Below are 7,492 nucleotides of genomic sequence, written 5' to 3'. Positions count from 1 at the left end.
GGAAGGAAGGAAGGAAGGAAGGAAGGAAGGAAGGAAGGAAAGAGGAACATTGTACAGAACACCTTTATATTTATATTTAAGAAATAATAATAATAATAATAATAATTGAACTGCTGATGGCGAAGAAAGCAAAACACACTGTCTTTCTCTGATGGCTTACAGTGACAAGCTACTGGATTTTCTACATCAATGCAAAATACGTATAAACATTAGAAAAAGGAGAAAGAAAAAAAAGAGAATGAAATAATAATCTTGTAGGAAAAATTGCATTTGAGAAATATTCACCTAGCTTGTGTGTGGTTGCCCCCTCCCCACAGATAACAGTCTGGAAATGATACGACTACATTTCAGTTCAAACGACAGTAAAAACAGAAAGAAAAGAGAGTAAATAAGGACCGTATTAAATACCTATATGGACTGGAAATGAATCCAATTACAAATATAAAACCTTTGTAATTCTATATAGAGTTTAAACAAAGTCATGTATATTTAATTTATTTTGTTAAACAAGAAAAAATGTATGATATTTTCCTCAAAACAGGCATTTCTATACATATTTTTGATCAAAGAAAATAAAGATTTTTTTTTCAGGTTCTATAGATGCCATGCTCAGAAAACACTCAATGTAGCATGTAACCAACCATATGTCTCCTAACTTGGAGGTCATCTATCTGTATGCTTACTCACACCAACCACATGTACTCTCCTAGCATCATCTCAGGTACTGCCAGTGCCATCATTTCCATTAGAAATTGGAATTTTCCATCATTTAAATGCTGATTGTGAGGGTGTGCAGTGGCGAGATCACTTCCCATGGACCCCTTGTCATCTCCAGTAGCAAAGATCTCTGCTCACAGGGAAATCTGTTTCACTATGCTTAAAAAAAATAATAAATCTTTTTTTTTTTTTTTTTTTTTTTTCAGGGCAGGGTGTGCTGGGGGAGTGGGGAAGAGGTTACATTTGTTTTTTTTTAATCACAAACCTGCAGGGGTTTTTCTTTTCAAAAGAAAATTTTGTAAATCAAACATCGTAATTTGTGAGCCTGTAAAATGAGCTTCAGCCTCAGGTGCCTGGGAGGGGAAAACATGCCACGGGGTGAAGCCCTTCATTTGTAAACACTGCTGTTAGGCTAGAGGAACCGGCAAGGGTGAGCTGGGTGCAGCAAGAGGAGTGCGCAGGCAGCTGCTCCCCTCAAGAAGGAAGGTGCAAACCTTTCTGCTGCAAGTAGAGAGAGGCATCTAACCCTGTAGTGGCCACAGTTTCTTTAGACAAGGCAGGTTCAGTAATGCAGCAACTGTTTGCTGTTCTGTTGTGTTTCATGGGGAAGAAAAAAAAATGAGACACCAATTTTTAAGTTTGAAATTACTTCCTTTGAGAAGGAAGTAATTTCTGTTCTGCAAAAGAGAAATCTTCAGCAAACCAGCTGCTCCAATTTAAAGTGAAACACTTCATTTAACCTGAAACAAAACAGTGCTTTAGGCTTTTCTTTTTCTCTGAATGTTTCCAAAATTATTTGCTCTGGGTTGACCTGCAGTGATTCTTCTACCGGTTTGTTTGGATCATCAGCAAACCAAACAGCTCCCTGTTTGCTCAGCCGTAGCACTGTGAGATGGGCCCTCATTCAGCAAAGCACATACGCTCCCGTTTTCCTTCACCAACACATGCTGCTCCAAAAAAATCCCCTTTTTGCCTTAGCCACCCAGGTCGGTGGCCCTGTCCCTGCCCACTGATAGCAAGATGGTCTTTCTGTAGAGTATAACTACACAACCTATATATATATATATATATATAAATTGGAAGCAGGATGGTTCAGTTAAACTTTGTTAACACAAATTTTTGAAGCCTCTAAAAGTTAAGTTCAGATCCCGGGTATCTCTGCATACATCCCCACAGCTTCAGGGAGAATTAAGTATGAGCACTGAGGGCTCTGCTTGGATGTAAGTCATGACGTAGGCAGCATTCCTAATGGCTACATTTTATTGAGTCATTTCATGGAAAAAGCCAAAAAGCCTTTATACACTAATTGTGTCACCTTATTTTAAGAAGGCAGCACGTGGCTGTTTCCATGAGAGATTAAGGGCTACGTCTCATAACTCACACCTATGGGAAGCTACTTCTTGCACTGTGGTTGGCACCAAGCTACTGCACATCTCAGCAGTGTTAGGAGCCTGGCAGATAACAGGATTCACCTGGAAGCCCATGGTCTTTTCTCAGCTATCAGTGTCAGTGCTACAGCCAGGGGACACATGGTTCATGCAGTACTGATACCAGCTTCAAAGGAGGAGGTGCATAATCGGTTTTATATGGTTCAGCTCTATGCAAACCCTAAGAGATGGTCTTATGACCCTTTTTTCAAATGGCAGCTATATCACTGACCCTCAGAGAGAGTGAGTGGGCTAGAAGAAACAATCCTGCACATCCCACATGGCACAGTCTTCCACACTGAGCATTAGGCTCTCTGCTGGTGCCTTCTGCCCCTGTAATCCTGGCACTACGTAGTGTTGTATCATGAACACTTCACATACTGCCAGATGGCTCAGGTGGAAGAAGTGGCTTCCTCCTGCCCGTAAAAGCTCCAGCCTTTTAACACAAACCTCTAGTGATGTTAACAGAGAGGGAACTCATCAGTAAGCCCACCAGCATGGACAATGCAATTGCAGTCTGAGCACAGCTGCAGCAAAGCCACTGCACTCAGAAGGCAGCTCTGGGGTGAGATGCTACAGAGGTCTCGATTTGCACATGTATTGTATATATTGTCTGGGTCTTGCATTGGCTTGCTGGGCCTGGGTGGGTTTTGTGTTTCAAGGAATTATTTTGCCTCTACGGAACACCCGTAAGTGCTCTTACAAGTTACTCTGTCCCATGCCTACTGCATGCCATTTCTTTTTAGGGCTTGATTGTGCCTTGCATGTATTGCAAAGTCTTCCTTAGCCTAAATAAATTCTGCCAGGTCCTGCTCATGTCTGAATTTGTTTTTCACCAGTGGGACAAGATTTGGACTAATCTTTGCTTATGAATACAGGGCATTTACAGGAAACCAGTCTTGCTATTAACTACTGATCCTAATTTGAACACAGTTTTTTCTTTATGCATACATACATGTATACACATAGGCATATAGATGTGCATGCCAGGCTGTGATACAGAAGGCAGTTGTACTTTTAAAGCCACGGGGCTTCAAAGATCAAAGGAATTTTAGGCTTAAAGCTCTCCATCTCTGTTTACTTTATTTGCATTACAGATCAAACATGGCCTTACATGTCGGTTTGTGTGTGGCATTTTTAAACTGTGTGGACAATCCCTGTACTGTTAGCCCTTTTAAACTGAAAACCTTTATCAGACATTTACAAATAAAAAGTGACATGTGATTTTTCAAACAGTGGCAAATACAGTAACTGAGGACGTCAAAGAGAGACGGGATGGCACATCATTCGTACGGCCGTGCTGTGTAATAAAAGCTAGAAAAAAGTATGCTCCTAGGTGATAGCATTGTATAAATTTAACATTTCTTTGACGGAAGGGGTGGTGGTGTGGTGGTGTGTCTGTGTGTGAGTGTGTGTACATGCGTGTGTGTATATAGGAGGAATATATGCTGGCTTGATGAAGCACACAATACTGCCAAACTATTTTTGCACCATGATTTGATGATTTGTGTAGGTGCTGTGAATCCAGAGCAGACTTTTTAGAGTGGTTTGGAAAAGTTTTCAAATTTTTTTAGTGAATAAAGACTACTTTTGGTCACTTCACCTCCATAGCCAAATGCCATAGCTGCAACGAGAACCAAACTACAATTAGGAAGATGAAAATTTGGGGTTGCTGGACTTGATGGCAGAAATGCAGTGTCCAGGGCAGAGCAGGGATTTCAGGATGAAGCCCAGTGCTTCCAGCCCTTTGGGGTGAATGTGTGGGTGTCTCACTACTCTCTCGGAGGCAGCATATGTCCAAGCTGTAACACTTTCAAGTTCAGCTGGCCCTCAACCAAACTTCATCTTGGCCTGACCTGGACCTTGGACCCAAACCACCCCGTGAGGAAATGGTACACATGTGGTGGGAAAGAGGAAATATTTCTCTGTCAGCTCCACTTCTGTGACTGTCTGAAACTCTTCAGAGGTTTGAAATAATGGAATAAAGCCCCTGGGAGATGTAGCAGTGGATATAAACTGGAAGATGGTCAAAGACTGATGAAGAATTTTTCATGGCTTTGGTATCTAGGCATCACCTCTGCCAGCATGGTGTACATTGTGTCCCCAGGCCTCCAAATGCCCCAAGGTCAGTGATTATTCCACATAGAACATCCATTCCAGCTCTTGCAGATGCCAGTAAAAAAAAAAAATAATAATAAAAACACCACAGCATCCATTGGGAAATCAATTAGAGGCATGGAGACATTGTAAAACTTACATCATTGTTCTGGCGGGCCTATTGGCAGAGAAAGACGTGACAGGAGTTAATGGCCAGAGCAAGAAGCCAGGCACGTTTAAATGGGAAATGCACACACTTTGGAAGGAGCTATCAAGGGAAGGGATAGGGGCTGCATCTCTCAAAAGAACCAAATCAAGTCTGGGTGCTTTGTGGGTGCCTCTGTCAGGTGCAAGGTATTAAGAACATTGTTAGGCCTAAGGGATAGATCTAGACCAGGTGGGCTCATCCAGTGGTCCCTTCTGGCCCTGAAGACACGTAGCTGGGCTGAAGCAAGGAGATGGAAGCGTGGGTCCCTGCTCCAGGCCGGGCAGGGACTGATGAGCATGGTAACCACATGTGTGCAGTGCAGGCCTGACAGCACCGCCTGGCACGTGGGCCTGGGCTGCACACCCAGCTCTGCTGCTTGCAGCTCCGCTTGCTTCTGGGCTCTATGTGTGCCGTCTCAGCATTTTCTGGCTTATTACTGAAGTAATGGCATTATTTATATAAAACGGAGTTGTGCGTCGACATTTACTGTGTCTGCAAATAACCCCTTGTGTAAACAGAGGCAGAGCCCTGTGTGTACATACATCCCACTCCTCCACGCTATCAGTGTTCTGGAAAATCTTTCTGGATTTGCTGCAGTTAGTGTCATGAAGGATTTACATGTGCATGTGAATGTAAACACATGTAGTTAATGGCCTGCTGACTTGCTTAAACTTGTTGGTGGAGTGTCTTCAATCCCTTATATGCCGTGCATGTGAGGGGGCAGGATCCTGCTCTGCTCTCGCCCTGGTGTGGAGGCAGTGCTGTCCTGGCACGCATTTAGGTATGTATGGGCTCACGCCTTGGGTTGTGGGGTTTGGCCAAAGTGAACCCTGCAGGTCCCCTGTGCACACCCAGTCCCAATGTGTGCTGGACCACAGAAAGGGCACCCATGTGTGTTCCTCTGCCTGTGATCCATGTAGTGAGGGTGCAAGGGGCACAGCCACGAACATACCCAGCTTTATGGAGTGGGTTCCACCTATGGATCTCAGTGAGAATTTCACAGCGGAAGAAATGAGGCAGGAAGGTACTGGCCTGATAACAGCCAGGGTCTGCCAACCAAATGTGCTGGGATGTACCCAGGCCGCTGGCCAGGTTGGTTCTGCACTGGGGATCTGGGAGAAATGCCACTAATTAGGAATCGGTAGGTATTTCTGACTTTCTATTTACCCTGTCATACCAGAAAAGTGTTTCTTGGGCTAAGATTTGTAGGTTACAAAAGTTTATTAAAAATGCCAAAAAAAAAAATAGCAACAAAATAAAACCAAAAACAACAATAAAAAGTGGGTCATTGTAGTTGAGAATAAAACCATTTTAAAAATACTGCTGGTGCATTAACTGTTAAGTGGCACACACATATTTGTGTGGAGTCTGGAGGAAAGAGAATGTCCACTTTACGTTGTTTTTTTTTTTAGCCCGGGCATCTTTGTGTGTGCTCACCAGCTTCTGATCAATGAGAGCAATGCATGGTACAATGACCTCTATTTGTTCCTAACTTAACTTTTACACTTCTTCTTCCTTTTCTCTTTTCACTTCTGTCAGTCTGTTATAATTAGGATTTAATATATTCCACAATATACATGGGCATCAGCAAAGCAATGAATATTCTTTCATTTTCCCATTTTCACTAACCAAATCCAGTCTGCAGTGCTATTTCTATCCAAGCCAATCTATGCTTTGGTGAGAGGAGTAATAAATAACACTTTAGAGCTGACTTCAAAATGCCTTTTTTTCTTTGATCTGAGTAATTAAAGAGTCAAGCTGCTGTTCCTGAGCATTTTCTGATGGAATTACACGAGTTACACAGCTCTTCATTTGTATGTCATTAAACATTATGTTTTATTGCTGCTGTTCAAATAATTAGTACCTAAATACGCCCCATATTCTCATAAAGAGGCAGTAGCAGTGCTAATGCTAATGCCCTGGTTAACAGTTTGTTTCCATCCAGAGTCCACCATCATGCTTGAATGCCATTTAATCTCAATCAGATCTTTACTGATGGCCTTCTGAAGTCGTTCTCTTCTGCAGTCATTTAACTGCGCAGCGAAGTGAGGATAAGTCGAACAATAAAGTTAAGTAAAAATGGCATTTCTCTTAACACAGGCATTTTTTAAAGTTCATTACAAGTTTTGGTTATAAAAAGGCCAGTGCTTCATGGTGATCAGTCATTTTGACATTTTTATGGTGTTTTTATTACCCCTGGCTCATTTCCATACTAAAGGGAACATTTGTAACAATACTTGCTTGCTCTGTTATGATTAGGATTGTGCTTTTGCCGCGCTTTGTTCGGCTGTTGCTGTGCTCAGTAATGCTCTTGGCACACGTCCTCCCAGACCCTATGGTGTGTTTATTCAAAGGAAAGGAAAAAGAAGTGTCTACTAAAACAATAAACTACTACTGCTTGCGTTAACATGGCCATAACTTCCTTGTTCTGCAGACAATCAGTTAGCAAAGCTGTTAGGTAAACTTGCTCCTTTGCTGTTGAAAAAATAAATATTCATGAATCTTGCAGCCATGTTTTCCTGTGCTTTATTGTCAGGTTGAAAATGGTGAAGGATTTTAAAGCTAATAATTTAATCAGAGAGATAAGGGTGGAGGCCCAGATCCTGAAACCAGTGGGAGCTGGGATCCTAAATAGTCCTCAGTAAGTATGTAACGCGGCGTTATTTCAGTATTAATGTTTTCACTCATCCTGCTTAAGACAGGAGGTGCATGTGAAAAGAGGAGTTGTGAAAGATAAAGAGGGACAGGTAAAATAAAAGAAGGAGATAAAATTAAAGATTAAAATAAAAGTGGCAGGGTTGCTGTTGCGTACTGTCACCTTCACCTGCCCCCAGACCCAGGACAAACCAGAGGCCAATTGCCATATAACAGACCATTTGTCTGGAGCACAACATGGTTGAACTTCTTTAATATGAAACATAGAGTCATAGAATAATTAAGGTTGGAAAAGACCTTCAAGATCATCTGGTCCAACCATCACCCTGCTACCAATGTCACCCACTAAACCATGTCCCTAAGCACCAGGTCATATTCTTCTTGCTTT

The 7,492-nt window shown here is 42.2% G+C and overlaps 1 long non-coding RNA gene across 1 annotated transcript; it reads left to right on the top strand.

Moving 5' to 3' along the window:
- Positions 1-20: 20 nt before the first annotated feature.
- On the top strand, positions 21-5,682 carry LOC118165902. Its single transcript, XR_004750281.1, has 2 exons — positions 21-5,342; positions 5,459-5,682. It is a non-coding gene; the product is annotated as an uncharacterized LOC118165902 (long non-coding RNA).
- The last annotated feature ends 1,810 nt before the right edge of the window (positions 5,683-7,492 follow it).

The sequence above is a fragment of the Oxyura jamaicensis genome, chromosome 4 (genome assembly GCF_011077185.1).
Source record: "Oxyura jamaicensis isolate SHBP4307 breed ruddy duck chromosome 4, BPBGC_Ojam_1.0, whole genome shotgun sequence".
NCBI classification, from domain to species: domain Eukaryota; kingdom Metazoa; phylum Chordata; class Aves; order Anseriformes; family Anatidae; genus Oxyura; species Oxyura jamaicensis.
This window is presented reverse-complemented; position numbering and strand designations above follow the sequence as displayed.